Genomic DNA, 22,532 nt, shown 5'->3' with positions numbered 1-22,532 from the left:
TTACTTACCTGGTTGTTGTATTACAAGGAAGAAATGTTACCTGTAAAACACAAAATTTTTTGAAGTCATCTTTTTCTTCTTCATGTTGAAATGGACATTCACTAATGAGACCAGTCAGGGAGAAGTTTTGATCTAAGAACCTATTTAGGAATGAAGGAACAGCTGCAGTTTAAATGGACTCTAATTCTCACAGTTAATGCCATTTTGTGAGTGCATGATTGTCTGTGATAACGTTTGGGAGGAGTGTGGTAGGTAATAGCTTATTTCCTGGGCTTTATGGTAATGCAGCAAAGTGATGATAATGCCATCAGGAACTGAAATAGACTCTGTCACACACATCAGTCTTGCAAAAATAGGAGACCCTGTGAAAGAGGGGAATTTCCTGTTTTAAGGCTCCTTGTGGCCTTCTGTGGACTAGAGAGATAACATTATGGTATTGAACAATTTAGAAAATATGTGCTGTGTAAGCTGGATCTTGTACATTAAAATTAGGAGCTTACAAAAAGCAGCCTTATTTGCTGTACTTTACCAACTGGTAAATATTTTGACTAGAGATCAGGGAATAACACGCCATGCAAATGGTTGTAAAATTATTAGTGTGAAGAAGGTCATGTGTGTCAGTTACTAATTCATGTCTAATGGTGTGTGATTTTCCCCACATCAGTGTTGTGGGTTTTGATTCTGATTTTGGCAAAGCACATCTTCCTGTGGCATCCAGAACTCTTCATTTGTTTTTCTGTACTCACCCTTTCATGGAGCTAGAGCTCCTTCTCATGCTGGTTTTCATTTCCTCAGTTGTTTCAAGAGCCTTAATAGTTTTGAGTGCACGTGTAGAAATTGGTACTGATAGGCTATGAAATAAGGGAACATAATAGAAAATACCACTGCAGAGAGCAAGGAATTAGGTATGAATGCAGCTCTCACAGGTTGTGGCATATTAATTTGCTTTGAAAGCCTTTTAGTTTTGAAATTTTGGTTCCTGATAACCTGCCCTGCTAGTTGCTGCGCTGAGTCTACTGCATTCCCTAAACAGCTGGAGAAACCTATAGAAATTAATGGTGTTTTGCACTTGGGGATGTGTTGTGTACCTACAGGGATAAAGTCCCCAAATTCTGTTACAGAAGGATTTTCTGTGAGATACTGGTCTTACACTAGATGTGTTTTTACACTGAGAGGTTTGATGCAATGATATTAAGAGCCATATTCTTCACTGCTCTGAAAGTATTTTATTGTGGTTTACCTGATACTGAAGCAGAGGAAATGCACTGATGTAAAAGAAAAAGGGCAGGGAAGAATCTGACTCTAAAACTAACGCTAACCTGAGGGATTCTGGATCATTCACACTAAATTATGGCCTTAGTTCTCTTGTTAAAAATACTGCAAAGCATTTAATAGAAACGGTTCTTAACCAGCATTGCTTTGTGAGGAAAAGCTTTAAACAGAACTGGTACTTTTAGGATTTGTGTACACAGTTGTCACCATTAAAAAGTCAGTAGCATTTGCCAAGCAGTACCACACAGTGGTGCCTGAGAAATCACCTCCTCTCCTACAGTAGAGCAGGAAGATGGTATGAAATACTTGTAGGTAAGTGTTTATGATTTGATTGTGTAAATTGCATGCATTTTAATCAAGCTTTTCTGTCAAATCACAGTTTGTTTGGGGAATTGTTTATGGGTCAGATTACTTCTAAAACAAAGCATGATTTCTTTTAATTGACCAAATTGTTTTTATTGGAGACTTAAAAAAATTCAGTATTTGCGCTAAAATACTACATCTTTGTGATTTTTTTGTTGTTAGTAGTAGTAATGTAAATGTTAAATGTAATGTAAAAAATGTTAAAATAATTGTATTTTAAAGGGAGCTGGGGTTTTATTAGGTATAGTGAATTGTATTAAGCCAGCATTATGAAGCATACACCTTTATTTCCCTAATTGCTGGTATATTAATAATGACCAGGTTGATGATGAATGTTCTGATCACCAGCTGGGATCAGATAATTAAATTTGATTATGTAAAGAGTTAGTTGCTGTAAGCCTTGAAATATTAAAACTTGGCTAGAATAAATATCACTGAAGAACCTTTGTCTTTTTCATGTGTATTCAGCTGCCCGTTCTCTGAGCAATTCTTGGTTCACTCGATAATGTTGGGAATCAAACTGTGAACAGTTATTTTCCAACCCTGTGAATGTTGATAAAAGGATCTTGCATAGCTGTTGGCTTGTCCTGTGAGGGGAGAGCACGTCGCTGCAGCGCAGCGCAGGGATTACAGGCTTTCGTTTAGCTCTGCATTAAAGATGTTGCAAGCTTTTATAAAACCCAGGATAGCCCTAGCATTGCTGTGCATTTTGCATTTCCCAGCTCTGATGAAGGGCACACATGCTTCAGGCACCAGTGCCTTGCAGGACTGGCCAACTCCATCACCCAAATAATACATTTATCTGACCATTTTCATATTTGTTTTGGATAGTCTTACTCTGCAGACAGTCTCAGAAGTCTGCAGGCATGTGTACAAGCTGCGTTCTACATGTGTCGTTTCCTTTTTCAGTTTACCAAATTATTTTTTCAGTTCCTAAATATCCATTGATTTATCTTTCCCCTGTTGTGAAACTGCTGAAAAGAAACATAACTTTTGTAACTTATCTCATGAAATACTGTTATAATACTACTACTACTGCTACTACTAATACTGTTATAAGGAATGCTTTATGGCATTGATCATTGGCAGTTTGAACAGAATATCATTTTTGCCACTGTGTGACAGACCATTTATGCCAGATTGTGAAAAAAAATCTTTGCCTAAAGTTGGAAAAATCAGACTTTTCAGATTGTAAGGCTCTCTTTAGAAATTACTTGCTATACTTAAAGTACTCAATTCCAGGCTCAGTATTTCAATTTATCAGTCAATTTTATATTAAGATATGATACTGGAGACACGCAGTAGTAATTTTTCTTTCTTACATTCTTGTATTTATTTGTTCTCTCTATTGACTCTGCCTTTAAAACAGATGTATTTTAAGAGAAATCTGTGGACAGTTCATTTCCTGCTATGCTGCAGGAAATGCACTGGACTTATTATGGACTGTATGTCCATAATGGAATGAAAGTATTATGTATTGGAAGTACTTATTGTATTATCAGGCAGAAATATGAGGGTTCCCTTTGATTTCCCAGATGCTGATTTTTTCTTTTTTTTTCTTTTTTTTTTGTGTCAGGGAAGAGAAGAATGTCTGATTTTCTTTCTTTTTGTCTTCTAAGGTACTCTTATTTAAACCAGTGCAGTTTTCTTACTAATTTTCTCCTTCAGGTGTTTGCTATCAATCTGCTGGGTTAAACTTTGTGCTATTCCATCAGGCAAGTTTAGTAAATGTTGATCAGTGCATGAAATCAGTTCTTAAATGGTTGCAAAATTGCCTTCCTTCAGACTGTTTTGATCACAAGGGCTTTCAAGTGTCAAAGTCATTTGGAGAACTAGATAGATAAAATGCATGAGCACTAAGCTTTTTCCAGGATAGAATAAATAAATGTATTTTCTACTGTGTGCTCTGCCTTTGATAGTGATTTGTTAAAAGCAGAAAAAAAAAGAAAGGCAATGATATTAAATATTTACAAGAGTGATTTAGTTGTGTAATCTTGTGCTATGCATCCCTGTTTAATAGTGGAATCAGCTACTGCTGAAGTAAATGCCATTAAACTGGTAGTGCTGTGAAGGTCACTGCCTATACAATGTCAAAGCAATTTATAGAGAATAATGATTTTTGTCAGCTTTCCAATGTACCAATGTCCCTCCTTTTTGTCTTCCAAAAATAACTGAAAAAAAATTTATTTCAGAAATCATTTTGTCTTTGACTCTTCTCCCATCTGACCGATTTTGGAGATTGAAACCTCTTTACAAGTTTTCATATTGATAAGCTCAGTGGATAAACACTGATTCCCTTCTTTCTGGCCTTGAGCTTGTTACAGCTCTATTTGCTGGGATTTCCAGTTGGCCATTTCTCAGCAGTTCATTTTAAGAAATACTGAATTATGACCTCCATTCTTATGAGTGATTACTTTTCTTCCCTTGTATAGCCATATCTATCATTGAATCTCGTGAAAAAATCTCATTTTAATGTGTGCTGATTTTTTTGTCATCAGCAGAGCCCATGTAGCATGTTGACGACTTACCAACCTCCTGAACTGATGTCTTACAAATACTTGGAGTACATTCCTGCATAGCATCATGCTTAGTGGAGGCCTCAGAAGTGAGAGGCATGTTCTTGGCTCTGCAGTGACTTTCCCTGAGAATTGTTGGGGCCTTTGTGCCTCTGCAGCATGGAGTGGGGACAAAAGCCCTTCGCCACTGCACAAGGAGCTGCTGCATTGACACTTCGCGCGTGTCCTGAAAACAATACACAGCAAGTACAAAGCATTATCATTCAGCTTCACATCCGTCCAGCAAGAAGGTTAATTATTTGTTTTCCTTGTTTTACAGTTGAATGAGCAGAAGCACAGAGAGATGGAGAGAGCTGGAGGAGAACAGGCAATAAATGCCAGAGTTCTCTTGTCCATTCCTGTTTCTCTAAGCACCAGTGCAATCTATTTTATAAACCACTAAATAACTTGCCTCCTATACCAAGGACTCTCCCAATTAGATTCCACTTGCTAGAGCAACACTCTAAAAAGATTAAAACTATATTTATCTATTGATAAACATGTACATGACCACAGAAATAGCAATCATGTTTTACAAAGGGAAATGACACATATTCTCTGTAAAAAATTCTACAGAAGGGAATAACCTATCATAATGCAAAGGTGCCCTGAGTGTGCTGTGTAAGGAATTTTTTGGAAAGTACATATGAGCACACAGAGATAATGTGGGTTTCTTATTGAAGGCATGAAATTTAAGGGCAAGTGGAAAAGAACTAAGGCGTTTAAATAGTTCAAGGAGTGGAAATGTTTTTTCAGGTGAAGAGAAGTGCATCAGCAGTGGAAAGAGGAAGGGAAGCAGAAGGAAGAGTAGTAGAAATATACATACTCTTGTCTGGGAGGAGTGTCCTAGCTAAAGTGGTGGAAAAGGAATCTGTTGTGAACACTGGTTTTCTGGACAGAATAAGACGGGGAAAATATCCCCACAGATCTTTTCTTGAGTATTAGGCAAGTAGGTATTACTGTTGGTAGCTTATTTTAGCATTTGATTTTTGTGATGCCTCATTCCACAATGCAGTAGGAGAAGACTAAAGCCTTTATTTACTGACATTGCTTTTTATGGCCTTCTCCTCCAGGCCCATTAGCAGACCTTTCATCTGTTGTGAAAGAGGCTAAGTTCAGCAGGGTGTCTGGAGTGGATATGTGTGTGCATGATTAAATCAGGCCTTGTGATTTCCTTTAGACTGTTTTATCTGGTTCTTTGTCTCTTTTTATGCAAGTCTATGATTAGCATTGAGTTCTTCCCAGAATGCTGGCAATTATCTCACAGGTGAAAGGATTATGAAAAAGCAGTGGGAATTACACTGGGATTAAATAAGACTGCCTTTGGGGTGTGTTTGTGGATGTGGTTTCTTCTTTTTTTTTTTTTTTTTTTTTTCTCTAAGCAAAGAGAAAGAAGCCAGCTCAGCCTTCAGGTCTCTCAAGGGAGGAAAGTAATACTTTTGAATATGGAAAAGTAGCATCTCAGCTTGGGAGGAGGTCATGCTGAGAAAGGAAAGGGAGTGTTAAGGCACAAGATCTACAGTCTTCAGTTCAGTTCTTGGTTGCTCTGATTTTGCTTCAGGCTGTTCTGATTGCCCACAGTGAACCTCAGCTTGACCATGTGTGAAATGGAAGTGGCGATAACTTTCTTGTCTTATGTTGCATGAAGTGAAATTAATTACTCTGTAAGTGTACTTCGTTTTTGGGTAGTAAGTACAAAAGAAAATGATAGAATATTCTTATGCCCCACATTGTGGTCACGAATGATTTTAGATGTTTTGATTTATTTCTGCCCATCTCTTATTTCTCCCTTGGTGTAATGGGCAGACACAAGTAGAAAAGGGGGGGCCCATCCTCCTCATTGGATGAAAAGAGAAACTGCCCCATGGGATTGGCATGCTCAGACTCTGTAGGGGCAACAGAGTTTGCAAGGCTGGGTCATGCTGTACCTTACCTGCAAACTGGGGACTGGCTTGTGCTTCTACAGGACCTGGTCAAAGTCATCCCTGATGGGAGCCTGGACTTTGGGCAGTAGCCCTAAGCAAAGAGTTGAGTTCATCTTTAGCTCTGTTATTCAAATCTTACTCTGGCACTGCATGGATTTACAGTGCAGCACTGCCTGAAGATTCTGAGAGAAATTGTGCTGTGGTGTTGAGAAAGCAAATAGTGCTAGAAAACAGGAGATCTTCAACTAGATCAGGTTGCTCAGAGCCTCATTCAACCTCACCTTGAATGTGTCCGGGGTGGGGGGGGCATACACAACCTTTCTGGGCAACCTTTTCCAATGTTTTGTCACTCTCATAGTGAAGAATTTCCTCCTTATATCTAAACTAAATCTACCCTCCTTTAATTTAAAACAATTACTCCCTGTCCTGTCAATACAGGCCCTACTAAATTGTCTGTCCCTGAGACTAATTAGTTGCAGCTTGTACTATTCAAAGGAACACACTTTCCAGGACAGAAAGGAATGATCTCTATTTCTACACAGGGTAGTTGAAGCCAGAGACAGGCCTGTTAATATTGGTGGTGCTGGCTTCCCACCTTGGTGCTGTATCTTAGCTCTGAACCTGCTGCTTGCTCTCCTCTGCATTTTCCAGCTTTTGGAAGTTCTTTTTGCTGGATTCTCCTCGAGCAGCAGCCATGACTGACAGACACCCAACACGTTTCATGTTAGTGTGAGACCTTCTGCAGAGAAATGACCTGGGCAAAGACTATTTTTTTCCCTACCTTTGCTACTGCTCTCACTTTGTGTTTTACCACTGTGTGTGCTGCCTCCATTCACTCACATCTTTCAGCTCTGTTCTTAGGGGTCACAGTCAGAACAGTGGCTATGTGGCTTAATATTTGTTGTCATGGGTTTTGTGATAAGGATCAGACATATCCTAACTTTACTCATTTTATTCTGGTTCTGAGTTGGAGCAGTTCTGTGCTTCTGTCAGTTGATAGGCAGCACTGAGATGGGGCATAAGTGGAAATGGAAGGATGGTGCCCTGTCAAGTCCACACAAAGAATTTGGGTGGAGTTATTGCATGGGCATAGTTGGATGCTTTTTTGAGAGCTCCAATATTTTTTGTTAACCCTTCATATAATTCATTTAATACTACTCTTTCTCTCATAATTCTTTGGCTCATGGGTCACCTTGGGAACAGGAACTGTGAGTTCCCAGACCTTTGACCATGTCGAATATGAATTTTCAGAAGTTATAAATAAAAGTTTTCCATGATAATTCCATTATTCTCATTCAGTAGTTCCATGATGATGATGATTGCCTAAGCCTCTGTTCTCTTTCTATCTGGTGATCATTATTTCTGTTGTATATTTTATTCTGATTTTATTCTTTTTACTTTACCTTGTTTTTATTGATGGATAGCTATGATTTAAAAAGTCTATTTTGTTCCAAGTATATTTTTATCAGAATAACTGTTTGTATCTTTCCATCTATGCCAAACACATTTTAAAGTGTCTCCTTATGTTACCTTGCCTGTGTGACTAGATTTGGAGCTGTAGTACAGCTGATTTGTTTTGTCCCCCAACTCTACCACTCAAACCCTGATTCTGCCTTGCTTTGACTTGCCATGCAGTGCTCAGTCCTTCTGGTGCCCTGGTCTAGGACACTGAGGCCATCCCACTGCTCAGACTCAGCATTAGGTTAGTGCACATCACTCTGGACTTCAGCAAGTTATGAGATAGCAGAGCTAGAAACAAGATACACTGGTAGAGCTGTGGACAGGAGGTACTGTGTAGTCACTCAGAGCACTTAGTATTTTCCATTTAACAGAAGACAGCGAAGGACAGAGGCTACCTGATTTTCCACAGGGATAGAGTGAACAACTAAGTCTGGGAACAGAGCCTAGAGACTCAGATTCCTGTTGGCACAGAGCTACTGATCTGACCAAGCTTTCAGCTGAAAACACTAGATACAGCAAGTCACCTCAAAGCCCCATTTAGAAGTTGGCCTAAGCAATTATAGTATTCTTAGGCAATGTAGAATTTGCTTCTGTTGCATTTTCCTAGTCTTTCACAGGCATATAATACTAACTTAAAAGTCCCTACTGCATTTGAGACACTGGCTTGCCAGGAAATGGGGATATTAACTTCACTGTACATAGAGATTCACTTGGTTAAGAGAGTGCTTTGAAGGAAGGAAGGAAACAGTGAAACAAGAAGATTAGTTCATGAGTCTCTTATTACAAGATTATCTGTTGTTTCATTGAGCTGCATATTTATTATATGGCCAGTCTCTAGTTACAGGCCAGTGATTGCCTAGGTTCAGGTGTTTACCTGGTGATGGCTGGCATGCCACATAAACAGGTGTAAACAGAGCCGCTTATTTAATCCACTCCTAGAGAGGTTTGGTTGTAGATCCCCAGTTTTCCCAGGGTGTGATGTCCGAGCCAAAGCAGGCAGAAGGCTGTTCTGCTCTCTGGCAGAACTCTGCTGGTTCCACTGCTGGAAATGGTTAGAAATGTTCATATGAATTTTCAGCAGGGGCAAAACAAAATGATCTGGGGCAGTTGACATCCTGGGGATGGGGCAGGGAGTGTCAGAGTGTCTAATCCATCCTAGTACCTCTTGCTGTCACATGTTGGCATGGTGGGCTGTTTAGAGTAGGAAAGCGAAATTCCTTTTGTTCTGTCACAAGGCATTGGGGATTCATATTTCCCCCTTCCTAACTCTTTCCCTGCCACCTTTCAGGCATTACTTCAAAGAAAAACATTTAAATACACCTTTCCCATTATGATTTCTAGTGTGGAAGACCCTGAAGTCCATGAGATACCTTTGTGCTGTATAGGATGATAATGAAATACATAAAAATTAGCCAAACCCACAGAAGCGGGATCATCAGTCTTTTGATCTGTGAGGCTGTTAAGCCTTTCTGGATTTTTCCAGAAGCTGTGGTACATTGTGTGTATGCCTTAACTGTATTATAATAGCATAATGATCATAATATAGCCTCTATTTGTTGTCTGCTCGTGTTTTTTCTGGTCCTTTATATTACACTCTTAGGAGAATCAAAAACTATGGCAGCTTTTCAACAGCTGGATTCTGTGCATGGCTTAATTTAAGTCCTTCCCCAAACAATTCCCTGAATTAACTTTCAAACTGTTCCTTAAAAGCATTATTAGTGTCTAATAAAATAATGGACACAATATTAAAAATAATGATTTTGTAGCTATTAGAAGTAACAGAACCATGAGCAATTATCAGTGGCATTTAATAAACAAAACTCATAGAGGACAGTTGATTACTTTTGGACTCAGTTACAAAATGAGTAGATGAAAAGAAGATAGTGATTGTTTAGACTCCAGTGTATTATTTGACAAAATTCCCTACTTAAAAAACCCCCACAATTAAAATTTGGCTTTAACATGAATTTTCTAAAATAAATTAGTAATTCAAATGCAACAGCATTTTTATGAACTGAGAAGGCTAGACAAATTGGAAGTTACTGTCATTTCTGTCTAGTGCTTTTTTTAGTGATCACAAAGAGGGGAAGAAATGACATATTAATGAAATGTGTAGATTTGTGTTGAATGGAAAGAATTGCAATCATCAGTGTGGATAGAAAACAGCATAAATGTTGTGTAAGTGCCATGACATCCTTCATAAAGCTCATAAAGCAGTAGGTGGATAATTCATCTGTTGAGAGACCTGATAAACTGCACCTAGACTAAACTTTTAAGGACCTTAAAAACTGTGGAGATATGTCGAGCAATTTATAAGTATTTAGAAAGGTCTTGATGGTTAAGATTATGCATGGTTTGATTAAGAAGGAACAGACAAAGGCCTTGTGTGAATGCTGGGTCTTCATGCTGAGGAATTGGCAAGATATGAAGGCTATCTCCAAACACATATGGAGCATAAATACGCAGGAGAAAAGAGAATTATCCTGGGGTTGTCTCAGAGGAATTATGTAGAAAGGGTACTGTTTAGTTGGTCAAAGGTGTTCTAGGTCCAGTAGCAAGAGAGAACATCTTAATGATGAGCACTATAGGAACAGCTTATAGAGTATTTTAGCGAGTGGAAAGAGGCAAGCCGCTGACTTATGACAATTTTAATGAAAATAAACCATTCTTCCATACCTAGTGAAACTGAGATGGCAGCTGAGAGGAGGATAACTGAAATTTCCTCCCTTCTCCAAAGCTCAGATATATCATGATATAGATACATAGATTTCCTTCATTTTCCAATGGTTCTTCATCTACTCCACATTGAAATCCTCTGTGTGTTGCTCTAGGTGACACCTGTATCTCTGAGGGAGCAATAAGCTGTTGTTGTATCAACTAGCAATTAAAAATAGTCCACCAAATGCAAACAAAATGCTTTCATAAAGGAAACTGGATGGTTTGCCATAACTACATTAGTGCTAATGCACTACCAGGTCTCTTTTTGCTTTTTCTATGTGTTAATTTTGTTCTTCAGTCTCTCCATCTCTTCTTGCTTAATTACCCTCCCCAGACTAGAGACTGCTGCTGCCTTTTGGCTTCATTACCAGCTTTCATTTTCATTAAGAACTTTGTGCTAATGGACTGTTATAAAACACAGTCATCGCTGGCAGGTGTTGCCAAACAACTCTCAGCATGATGGCATTCCTGTGCAGTGGAGCAAACAGTCTGGACATTGGATTCATGGAGCATCCAAGGGCTTGCAATGGCAGGCAAAGAAGGATAAGTTTGGTGGAACATTACAAATATTCACAATGATAAAAAAGGAAAAATGATGAAAAAAGAGCATTAGAGTAGTGACCTGAAACCACCAAAAGTTTTCCAGCATCTCTTCAGGTTGCAAATATCACGGAACTGCTTTCCAGAGAGCTCTCTAGTAGTCACAAAAAACCAATCCTTATACTCTTCCAGTTTAGAAAGGAATGAATACCTGAAAACCACCTTACTAAGTGAAATTATATATCAAAATAAACTTGGTGGCTCACGTCATCCAACATTAGCAGTGGGAATGCATATTTCTGCTGTAGTGATACTGCTCATAGCTGCCTTTGACCTGTTCTGCAGTTGTTATCAACATTCATCTGAAAAAAGCAAGGACTTCTGTATTGTCCTTCAAGAAGCTGATCGTTCCAGTCAAATAACTAGAGACATGTCCCAGAAGAATTACTGTCAGATTTTGTCTCTTAAGAGGGGAATAAGAGTGATTTAGCACAGAGAAACTGTAATAAAGAATCATAATTCTGTTGAACTCGAGTCTGTTAGCTTTTGGTATTGTTTCCAGAAGACCATAAAAGCTGGCTAGGTATGTACTGAAGCAAGAACTGAGCAGGCTGATATGATGGTCCACTTGCAAATTAGGAAATGGTATGTATTGCGTATTGTTTCCTGACCACTTTTGGATTTGATTATGCTTCCCATTTGTCCTTTTCATTCTTACCAAATGCAAGCTTCACATCAGCTAAGTGATCTATGTGTGCTTAATCACAGAGTGACAGCATGGTATCACTTGCCTAGAAAAGTGATTTTCTTCTGTCAATTCTTTTTCGTCCATTCTCAGGCACTGCTCCCGTGCAATAAGGTCTTTTTTTGCAGATGAACCCATCTCATAGAGTAGTCAAAGAGCTCTTGGTCTGACTAGCTGCAGGATATGCATTTTGGCTGAGTGTAAGAAGATGTGCTTTGCTCTAGTTCTTGACCTTTTGGTAGTCTTTGGACCACTTCTGTTAAAGAATGGCTTTTCACAGGCTAGTGCAGTTAGTCTGCAGCTCTTCCTAGAAGAAAGTAGTGTCTGTAATGACATGCAATGCACAGCCAAATGCAGTTGCTCTTCCTTAAGCAGAATTTTTAAATAATTGTATGGCAGATAAGATTTTGCTTAGTGCTTACAATGCCAGTGTCTCCTTAAAATAATTTTCTCCTTCAATGAATGAGCTCACAGAAGACTTTTCAGACCAAAGGAAAATGTGTTTCACTGTGGGACCTGGATCATAGGGCTGAGGAAGACTTTCTGGAGTGTGCAGGGACCTCAATAGTTACAGTAGAGAGGGGTTTTGCAGCACAGTGTGGGCATGGAAGTATACTGGCAGGAGTAACCAAAGAACCAGATCTTAGACTGTGTGGAAGGACAGACCTTTTTCTCAGGGATGCTGCTAGGACTATGCATGATGTACTGCAACCCAGAAGATTATGAAACTACATGTTGAAAGTGTGAGGCAGGAGGGAGAAAAGGCCACCAGTAAAGACAAGGCAGGTAATTTTAAACTTTTTTCCCCCCTAGTCTGTCCTATGTCCTTGGTTTTCATTTTGTCCATCCTAAAAATATATTTGGCTTAATTCTGAGTATTAAGTATTTGTAATTCTGCACCCACATATACAAGCATGGACTGATGTACCTTTAAGCTCTGATCACACCAGGATCCCATAACAAATTTAAGGAAACTCTTGTAGTGACTACAGGGTGTACGTGGTGGCACTCAAGCACCATTGCTGCAGGTGAGAATATTTGACTTCAGGCTCTGCTGGTCTTGTATGATTCTTGCTCTTTACAGCACTGAATATTGTCAGAAACTTTCTGGACACCCAAGCTCCCCTATGGAGCTACAAGTACTGGACTTCCCTTTGGCTTTTAATCCTGTCCGAGACAGAATTTATTAATAATAATAAAACAAGACATCATTATTGCTGTGTTGTCGTTTTCTAGGCTTAAGGGGTTGCAGCTGAGGTCTCATTTTGCATCTTTTGTGTGAGCAAATCTCATAGGAAATTTCAGTGTTTTAGAGTAAGAGTAAATTGCTCCTGGTTTGAAAGGATAATGTAAATAGGTATAAATCTCTCTCTCCTTTCCTCTGGTAATTCTGTCTAGGTCACACTGTAGAGCTTTACCAGTACATACTTAACTGTGACCTTGTGTTTCTTCTGTGTCTTTTCTTGTACTTACATGGATGTTGTGTATGTCTGGAGGATTCCACTTGTAAGTGATCAAAGTTAAACCTGTGCAGAAACTGGCACTCAAATCGCTTCAAAGTGGATTAGGCTAAATAATGAGAATACATCACTGGAGAATAATCTTATAGTGAATAGCAGGCAGTTTGGGGCAGAACATAAGTTGTTGTAACCTGATAAGACACGAGGAAAGGTGCTAAAGAGCATTCTAATGGTGAATATAATTTATTAATACTGTTGCATTTATGTTCTGTCCTTTTTCCATTTTTTTTTTATTTCTGTCAGGCTCTGTAGTGATAGGAAGAATTTTGTGCTAGGAAGTTTCTCAGTACAGATAGGTCTGTTCTCCTGATCCTGGCTCTTCTGTTATGCTTCTGTTGGAGTAGTAGAAAAGTGAGAAGCTGGTACTCCTTGCTCTCCTAATGTCACTTCCAATCTGTGAGTCAGATTTCTTTATCAGTATTGGCTGTGTTCCCACAATTACTGTGTGGGTTAGGGAATGATTAGTGTCTTGTCTTCCAAGGGGAAGAGGAGGAAGAGGGTCCCGTAGGGAATTAGTAGCAGGGAGGGTATAAATCTGAGATACTCTTGACTATTTTTGGGCATTAATACCATACATAGTCTAAACATGAAATTAAAGTATTCATCAAGATTGGGGTAGAGTTTTGTCTGATAAATTTTAAAAAGCCTATGGTAGGCAGAGCCATTATCTTCCTCCAGAAGGTGATTTACTTGTTATTGCTGAGCAGTGACTCAGGCCTTTCCTTCTGAAGGGATAAATCATTCCTCACAGAGTAAATGTCACACAGAGATGTATCGGTGACTCTAGAAAAAGTTGCCCTTTAACAGCTTCCTGGTAACATTTCCCTTGCAGCGCTTGGGTAAATGCAATGACAAAATAAAGGGAGCAACTATCCCCTTCTTCTGCCCCTCTTCATCACAGTCTGTCAGACCCACCTCGGGGCTGTTGCATCTTAAAGGGAATGACTCAGACCACTGGCAGAGCAGATAATGCCAAGCCAAAAGGAGACTGGGCATGTATAAATCTCAGGTCTTGGGACAGGAGCCAACTGGGATCTCGCTGTGTAATCACAGAGGCCACCCTCTGTGGTGGGGTACATCAAGACAGCTGTCTTGGAGTTCAGGGGACTAAGGCTAATCAATATCAAAGAAGAATCTTGATAAATGAATGGTGTAAGAAGCAGGTAGTTCAGGGAAGGTTGGAAGGTCGGGAGGTGGAAGGCCACAGTACTCATAAACCTTATATTTAGGTTTATTTGGTTGTGCACCAATAAAGAAATAATCTATTTAAAAAAGGAATTATTTTTTATTAAAAGAGGTGTGGACAGCAGGTCAAGGGAGGTAAATCTTTCCCTCTGCTCAGGTCTGATGAGACCCCATCTGGAGAACTGCATCCATCTCTGGGGTCCCCAGCACGGAAAGGATGTGGACGTGTTGAAGTGAGTCCAGAGGAGGCCACTGAGATGTTTAGAGGGATGAAGCACTGTTCCTATGAAGAAAGTCTAAGAGAATTGGGATGATTGAGCATGGAGAGAAGGTGGCTTTGGGGTGACCTAATTGCAGCTTTCTAATACCTGAAGGGAGCCTACAAGAAAGATGGAGAGAGACTTTTTACAAAGGGCATGTTATGATAGGACAAGGGAGAATAGTTTCAAACTGAGAGTAGGTTAGATTAGATATTAGGAAAAAATTCTCTGCTATGAGGGTGATGAGTCACTGGTGGTTTCCCAGAGAAATGGTGGATGCCCCATCCCTAGAAATGTTCAAGGTCAGGTTGGATAGGTTTGAGAGCAACCTGGTCCAGTGAAAGGTGTCCCTGTCCATGACTGGGGGGTTGAACTAAAGGAATATAGTTACCTTACCTGGCAATGACTCATTACTCTTTTCTTCTGACAGCAAAATTAAGTGGTGGGTTTCAGTCCTGCTGTGATTAGGAAGGAATAGGTGGTCTCATTGGAAGTCCTTGCCTCCTTCCCTGTAGTTACTTCAAAGGGGTTCAGGCCCTGCATGGCTGACCATTTTTCCTTGATTTCTTTAGATCTTCAAGAAAGCAAGTGTAGGAGTATTAAATACTGAGGATGCCACCTCAGTTTTTTATCTGCAATCTGCAAAAATAAGCAACTAAAGGCTTAATATTAAAAATAAGCATCTGTAATTGGGATGTGCAAATATGTGGACAGGTACTGTGGTGACAGACCTTGCTGCAGAACTCTTGAGTTCATCTATACAGAGGTCTTGATTTATCTCTCAAGGAGCAGACCAAAACTGGATCACATGAAGCTTTAGAGTAATATATATAAGTTAAGGCCAAATATGGTGGGGCATATTAATATGTTTAAAGAGATTGATCATGAGTGGGATTTTGCAGGAAGAAAGGAGAATTCAGAGCTGTGAGAAAATGCTGCTGAATTACTATCCAAAGAAGAGAGACTTTCTTGCTTTACTGATGGGAGGAACAAGGCTTCCCATGGGTGTGAGTACTGCCACACAACTCTTGAGATAACAAAAGTGTTGTAATAGAATTAAAAGTAGTTATATGAATATATTATCTGACTGTACTTCAGTTTCTAAAAACTGAAAAAAAAATCTAATTGTAGTATTAAACCTTTCTTAATAGCAAATGGAGTGTATAGCCAAAATGCTGCAGGCATAGCAGCTGGAAAAATAACTTGTACGTTTTAAAATGAAGCATGCCCCAAAGTACCCCGTTTAAGCACTGCAAAACCAACCCTTCAAGAAATGGAAGAATGAACCTTGACACTGTTCCTACAAAATATTCTCCCCTGGGATCTAAATGGTGTCTTCTAGTTTAGTGCAGGTCTAGTGATTTCAGCTGGGTAACTTCTAGAATTGAATATTACACCCTGTATTTTCAGAATTTCTCAAAGTTTTGATACTGGGGACTCATAGAGGTCAGAGAAAGAGAACAGTGAGCAATTTTTCTCAGGAATCTTGAATAATAGCCCTTTAAGGTCATATTATTGCTGGAGTAAATTCCCAAGGTTCAAAATTTCCCTCATCTTTAAAATGCTTTATGATGTCCCAGCTGAATTAGGGAGGTTTATATCTTCCTCTTTCCTCTAATGGGATAGCTTAGGTCTTCCCTTTCTTGTCTTTTTCCAGAGCTGGAACTACTGGTATAAGAATGTTTTCCTGATCAGCGCCAGTGGTTGGAACAAGCTTAAGTGTTTCAATTTCCTATTTCCTCATTCTTCAGCTGTTGTATTTTATTGCTCAAAACTTTGAAGAAAAGTAGAAGTAGTGTGAAAGAGAGACAGAAAGTTTTGTTACATTCATAAAATGTAAGACACAGTCTCCTCTTCTTGCTGTCATTGGTAAGATTCCAGGAAAGAGCAGAACCATTTAATAAATAAGCTAGATACTAAACTTAGTTTGTAGCGAGAAATGTGAATCAGGAGTTAAGGATCTGTGAAAGCACCTCATCCGTTTCCTTGCTGGTGCTTTGTATGGCATAAAGTTAAAATAGCAGTGTCCTTATGATACATTTTCTGCTGGTGTATGCACCATGTGAAAAAAAAATGCTTCTCTGTGTGTGCATATGCGTGGGCAGCTGGCTCATTTGTTCCTTAGGTATTCGTTGGAGATTGCTGTCACTGTTCCTCATTTTATTAGCTTTTGCCAAGTACTTCCACTTTTTCTAAGGACAGCAGGGTTTATGGCAGCGATATTTCTCAGTGTCAGAGATAAAATATCAGGCTAATCACAGACTCTCTGGTAATGTAAGTTACAAAGGAGAAACAGTTTTGTTTTGAAGAAGTCCTGCTTGGGGGTGTTAAGTCTCTTGTTGGATAATTTGGAGAATTTGGTACACTTCATGGTCTCTAAGAAGGTAAATAATTTGCCTTAAATAATTGGGGCAGAGAGGGGAGAGATCTAATTTCAGTTCCCAAACAATAACTCAGACTCTTTCATATTTAAGGTTTCATCTTAAGAGGAGATGAGCACCCTGAAAATTGCTGGTGTCAGAGTTTGAGGTGTTTGGGCTCCTGTTGAATGAAACACCTGCAAATAAATGCATTCCAAACAGACTTTTTCCTATGGAGGGGGGAGGTAGGGAGAGGAAACAAGGACAAAACTGTTCTCCCTAGTCCATTTCCTTTCCCTTTTTGTTATTTCTAATTTTTTTCCCCAAGATTAATAATATCTCCTCCCTTTGGCCTCACGATCACCCAAATGAAAGTGAAGAAGGGAAAGGGATGATAATATATGTTTTTTTCTGGGGAAAAGACAGTGATTCTACTCTAAAGTTAGGCATGTCCCCATTGTTAGAGCTAGGCTGCTGGACAATATCCCTTTGGAGGAGTAGAGGTCTGGGTTCGTTTCTGCTAGGACACCTGAGTGTCACATCCAACCCTGTCTCAGTTATTCCAAGGTCATACAACTTCATGCCTAAGGTAACATACATGTCTTTGGGATAACATATAAATACATAGCATGCAGTATCTAGCATGTGCTTTGTACATATGCATATTCTGGAACACTTGGAGCTGCTGCCAGTTCTACCACTGTTAGGATTAAATTAGTGTAGAACCTGAAATCTGATATTCCAGGAAAAACAGGTCCTGAACAAACAAAAAATAAAGGGTAGACTATCTTTTGGCAGTGCAGAAGCAATTGCAAGCTGATGGGCTGGTCACCTTCATTTAGAAGCAATGTCGAGTTTGAGAGGGAGAAGGAGGGAAAATCCATTGCAGAAGGCAGTCTAAAGAGCAGTCTGCCTCATTTTGGCAGGAGCACGGGCTCTGAGTTTTTAGAACATTAAAACAATGATGAAATTAGGTCACAGATTCTACTAATTCAGCCCTGATCAGCTTCCCCACTTCTAGTAACAATTAAATGCTTATCTCTTCCTTTCACATATATTAAATTAATCAGCCATGAGCTAAAAGTAATACAGTGCTTTGGCTTAGACCCACCACATTTTCCTTGTAGCTTGGACCTCTGCTGGCTCAGTATATGTGCAGAGCACTGTGAATATCTAGCAAAAGCCAGTATAGTGTTTCTGAACCAATGTAATACTATAGTATTCAATCAAACCATTTCAGTGAGAGGTGACTAGAGGAGGGGGGATGTTTTGGTATATTATTCAGCTAGGGAAATTATAATGATGTGTGTTTCAGCAGCACTTGTATTAAGCCTGGTGCTATCCATCTACTCAGTAAGAGACAATCCTTGAGCTAAAAACTCAAGGTGCAAGTAGGTGTTAGAGGAGGAGAAAGGTCATGAAAAGATACAGAAAAAGAAGGTACTTTTCTGTCCCAGTTTATATCCCGACAACGTGTTAACCTTATGTCTCAGAATCACTGAAAAAAACCCGTCTGCTGAAGTCAAATAGATTAGAGGGTAAATGTATTTCAGGACTAAGATTTTATAGAGCATAGCTGTATGTTTTGGTAGAGGCAAACTTATTGCCACACACTTTGTAATTTAAGTCATCCAGATGTGGGGATTTTCTTCAGGATGGTTAATAGAACTTGACACTTGATGCTCAGGAGTTTCATTTGACTTCTGTTAGTGCAGCAGCATACCTGAGTTAAGGTGACCACTCTTTCTTGGCAGAACTATCTCCCATCTAGCCAGCTTGCAACTTAGGGTTGCCTCTTGATGACCAGGTATATGTGTCCTCAGTTTCTAATAGCCTTGTTCCCCATTGTGAGGCTGCACACACCATTTGAGAGACAGCTGTGATGTCTTTGGGTGTAGATGTTAGATCAAGACTTTCTGGTAATAGTACCAGATCTGTCACTTTCTGTATGGCTTTGGGCATGCCTTACAACCAGCCCTCTTGACTTTTTTGCATTTTTGATCTATGAAGTTGAACTAATAATGCACTCTGGGATGCTTTGAGGATTAATTTGCTTGCAAAACCCACTATGCAGAGCTATGAAGATCCCTATATAAAGAACAGTTAGTAAATTGTTTTCTTGGTGAAGCACTTTGGTGCTTCAAAACTTCAAAACACCAACATGTTTTGAAGCATCTTGATAGTTTTAAATTACAGTATTTTTATTCTTTCTCATTCTTTTCCTAAAGAAGGGACTTCACTAGAAATTGAGGGTGTGAAGTGTTGCAATTAAGATAAATCAAAATATTGTTATGACATCCAAGTCTGGAAGCTGCAGGTCAGATCACTTATCCCTTCTGCAAAGGATAAGTGTGGGACTCAAAAGTAAAGCCAAAAGAGGCCCACTATTTTATTTATGCTCAAAATTTATGTTATAAAAGGACCACTATTTTATTTACTGTGTCTTTACATAGCACAGAGATTTCTGCTGCATATCTGAGTCAAACTTGATTTTTCCTTGCCCTAGGACACAGCCTCTCCTTACTGTGAGTAGTCTATATCATTTAAAATGCTTTTGGGAAGTCTTCAGACTACATACACTCCTATGCATCTAAGGAAAAACCCTACTATAACTTTGAATGCCATAAAATTAATGATAAAGATAAAAATATGTACTACAAATAAGTGTTGAATTGTGTGTTCAGCACTCAGGAGTGTGGGTTAGGGAAGATTACCCAACTTTGTCTGCCTTTGTGATGTTATCCTTTCAATTTTATGTACCTTACAAGTGCTGTAAAGATGTAGTTTTGCTTAGTGCTTTTTCCTGATTGGAAAGAACATTACTACCTCCTTCGACAGCATATTGCTATTTATACTCCCAGGCCAAGGAAGCAGTGACTTACATCTGTGAAATACAGAGTCAGGCTGATGGAACTGCTGTTTGAATGAGGAAACTTGGCCTTTGAGTTTTCCAGGGGAGAAAAGGTGGGAAAGAAGCTGTTTCCATGTGTAACATATATAGGACTTTTTAAAGTACTTGCTCAATTGTTGATTTGTAAGCAATGGACTGAGTTGGATTTGAAAAGAAATTTGAAATGATAAATGCAGGATAGAATCAATCGTGGCTGGAGGTGTCAGCTGAGGTTGGGCACAAACCCAGGAGTGTTGTGGTACCCTGGCTGCCATCGTCAGGAAAGAACAAGGGCTGCTGGTAGGCAGGGTGATGGATGCCCCCAGGGAGTACTGTAACAGAAGTAGTTCTGTGATAGGGTGCACAGTGCAAGCAATTACAATTTGAATAAGTTAGCAATGGAAGCAGGTAGGGGACTGGAAAGCAGCTTTATTAACCCCCTGAAGCTATGTTCACAGCATTTTTAAAAAGTTTATGTATTGCTGTGAATTACAATCATGTTGACAAATGCTGGTGCCCAGAGAGTTTGTGATCACAGCCTCTTTAGCAGGCAGTACTTTACCAGAACATTTCCGGGCAACAATCCACATATATTCAAAATTAAATGAGTGAGGAAGATGAAGTGTAAAACCCTGGACAAGGACAAACCTTGTAATAAATCCTGCCTCAGGTTTTCATACTGTGTTCTTTGGCTTTGCTGTCTCAGGAAACATAGATTCCTTTTTGTGTTCTGATATGGTCATTTAATTCTAGCTAAGCTGAATGAACAAGGAGAAGAACTGGGGGAAAAGATTACTGACAAAATACTGGTCCAAATCAGGGTTACATATTCAGGAGAAGCAACAGGGAAACACCAACCTGTAAGTAAAACAGTATTTATGGATTTGGACCACCTTTGTTGCCTCCAGGTTTTAAAACAACTCGGTGGAGGGGTGGCAAGACTGCCTTGTGAATTTTGATCTAGCAGCTCACAGCTGCTCAGTTTGGGGGGTCTGCTGATTACGGTTTGACCCAAGAGCCCTGTCCTCTCTTTTCATCTGCATCTCCTTTGGTGTATTACTTGCTGCAGCTTGTGAATGGGCTGCAGAGTTGACACATGCATTATTTATATCTCCCAGGGTTGTCTATTGTAAGAAGTCCATAGCAGGGCTAAAGTAGAGTTTATCAAAAGATTCAGCAAAATACATTTCTGACAAATTTCTTTAATGAAATTGAGTTTCTCTCAAGGGGAGGTGAGCAAAATAGAAAAAAAATCTAATTTTACATGTCTAAATTTAAATGCTTAGTTTTATTTATCTAGTAACAGCCTCAAAAAGCCACTTGATACATTTCAGTGATGAAAAAAAATTCTCTGAAGTTTTGACCTTTCTCAAAATCTCAAACAAAAAAGTAAAGGCAGAAAAATCAATGTCTTTATGACAAGACCATGCTCTAAAATAGCAAAATCTGCCCTGATGATTTAGTAGGATCATAGAATAGCCCAGGTTGGAAGGGTTCTTGAAAGATCTTTGTTAGAATTTTTCCTTCCCCAGGTTTACTCAAAACTAACATTCACTACCACAGCCAAATGTACCATGACTGGTGGTTAAATATCTCAAAGGAGGCCCTTTTTACTTCTAATCTTTAAAAACCCAGTGATATTTTTTCTGCAAGTCTTGGAGTTTTCATCCCAGAGTCTTAATTCCCAACTCAGGTGATTCAATTCCTGTTCTGCATTTCCTCTACTGTTTCAATTGATTACAGTTCAGTCTGTATGCCTGTTTTAAATAATCTGCACAGTGCATTTAAGCAGCCTCTATGCTGTAAAAAAAGATGGCTATGTATCAGGGATGGGAACAGTGCTTTAATAATTTTTAGGTAACATACTTGGTGATCCCTGGCATGGAAGTTGATAGGTAAACACAGTTCTGTGTAATTATTGCTTAGTAGCAAAGCCTTATCAACTTTATCAAGTTTAGACTGGTATAATCTTAAGGTTTATCTCTGTTTCCTTAGTTTCCTGAATCTCTTTTCCCCTCTTGGCATCTTAAGTAGTTATACTTGCAAAGAGTGTAGCTGAGAGCCTTAAATGATACATTACTTGATTTGTAAAATAGTATATTTACAGTAATTTCACGATTACAAGCTGCACCATTTTGACTAAAATTTAGCTCACAACCCGGAAGTGCAGCGTACACTCCGAAGCAGCTAATATATTAACAAATTTAGGAAATTTCCAAACCCGGAAGTGAGAGCCTGCAAGCGCGGCGGTGCTTCCCGCCCCCGACAAGCGCAGTGGCACTGCCCAGCCCCGATAAGCGCAGCAGCGCCGCTTCCCCCCCGCAAGTGCAGCGGTGCTGCCCAGCCCCGATAAGCGCGGCAGCGCTGCTCGCCCCCCGCAAGCGCGGCGGTGCTGCCCAGCCCTGAGAAGCGCGGCGGCAGTGGCGGCCGGGCACGCCACTCTCCCACTTCCTGGCAGCTGCGGCGACCGGGGCCGGGCCGCTCCCTGGCAGCTGCCCCGAGCAGAGCCGAGCCAGGAAACCCCGCTATGCTGTGATTCTGTTACTATTTAGCAACTTTGTTGCATGCGGTCCTCGCTGCGAACGACAGAGCGGCTTATAATTGGGTGCGGCTTGTGTATGGATGAAGAGCGAAATGTTTGCCAACACCTGGAGATGTGGCTTATAGTCAGTGTGGCTTGTAATCGTGAAATTACTGTACATTTATTTGGAATCCAGTTTCTTTTTCTTGCTGTCTAA

The 22,532-nt window shown here is 39.7% G+C and overlaps 1 protein-coding gene across 24 annotated transcripts in view; it reads left to right on the top strand.

The window, feature by feature from the left end:
- NRXN3 (neurexin 3) overlaps nucleotides 1–22,532 on the top strand; it is a 967,067-nt gene that overhangs the window by 107,016 nt on the left and 837,519 nt on the right. Inside the window, exon 1 of one of the 24 annotated variants that reach the window (XM_033061712.1) lies at nucleotides 1,529–1,584. The exons of the other annotated variants lie outside the window; for them this stretch is intronic. The gene's annotated coding sequence lies outside the window, so the exon portion shown is untranslated. Of the gene's footprint in view, nucleotides 1–1,528; nucleotides 1,585–22,532 lie in introns of those variants that run through there. 24 annotated transcript variants of the gene reach the window in all.

The sequence above is a fragment of the Catharus ustulatus genome, chromosome 6, assembly GCF_009819885.2.
Source record: "Catharus ustulatus isolate bCatUst1 chromosome 6, bCatUst1.pri.v2, whole genome shotgun sequence".
NCBI classification, from domain to species: Eukaryota; Metazoa; Chordata; class Aves; order Passeriformes; family Turdidae; genus Catharus; species Catharus ustulatus.
This window is presented reverse-complemented; position numbering and strand designations above follow the sequence as displayed.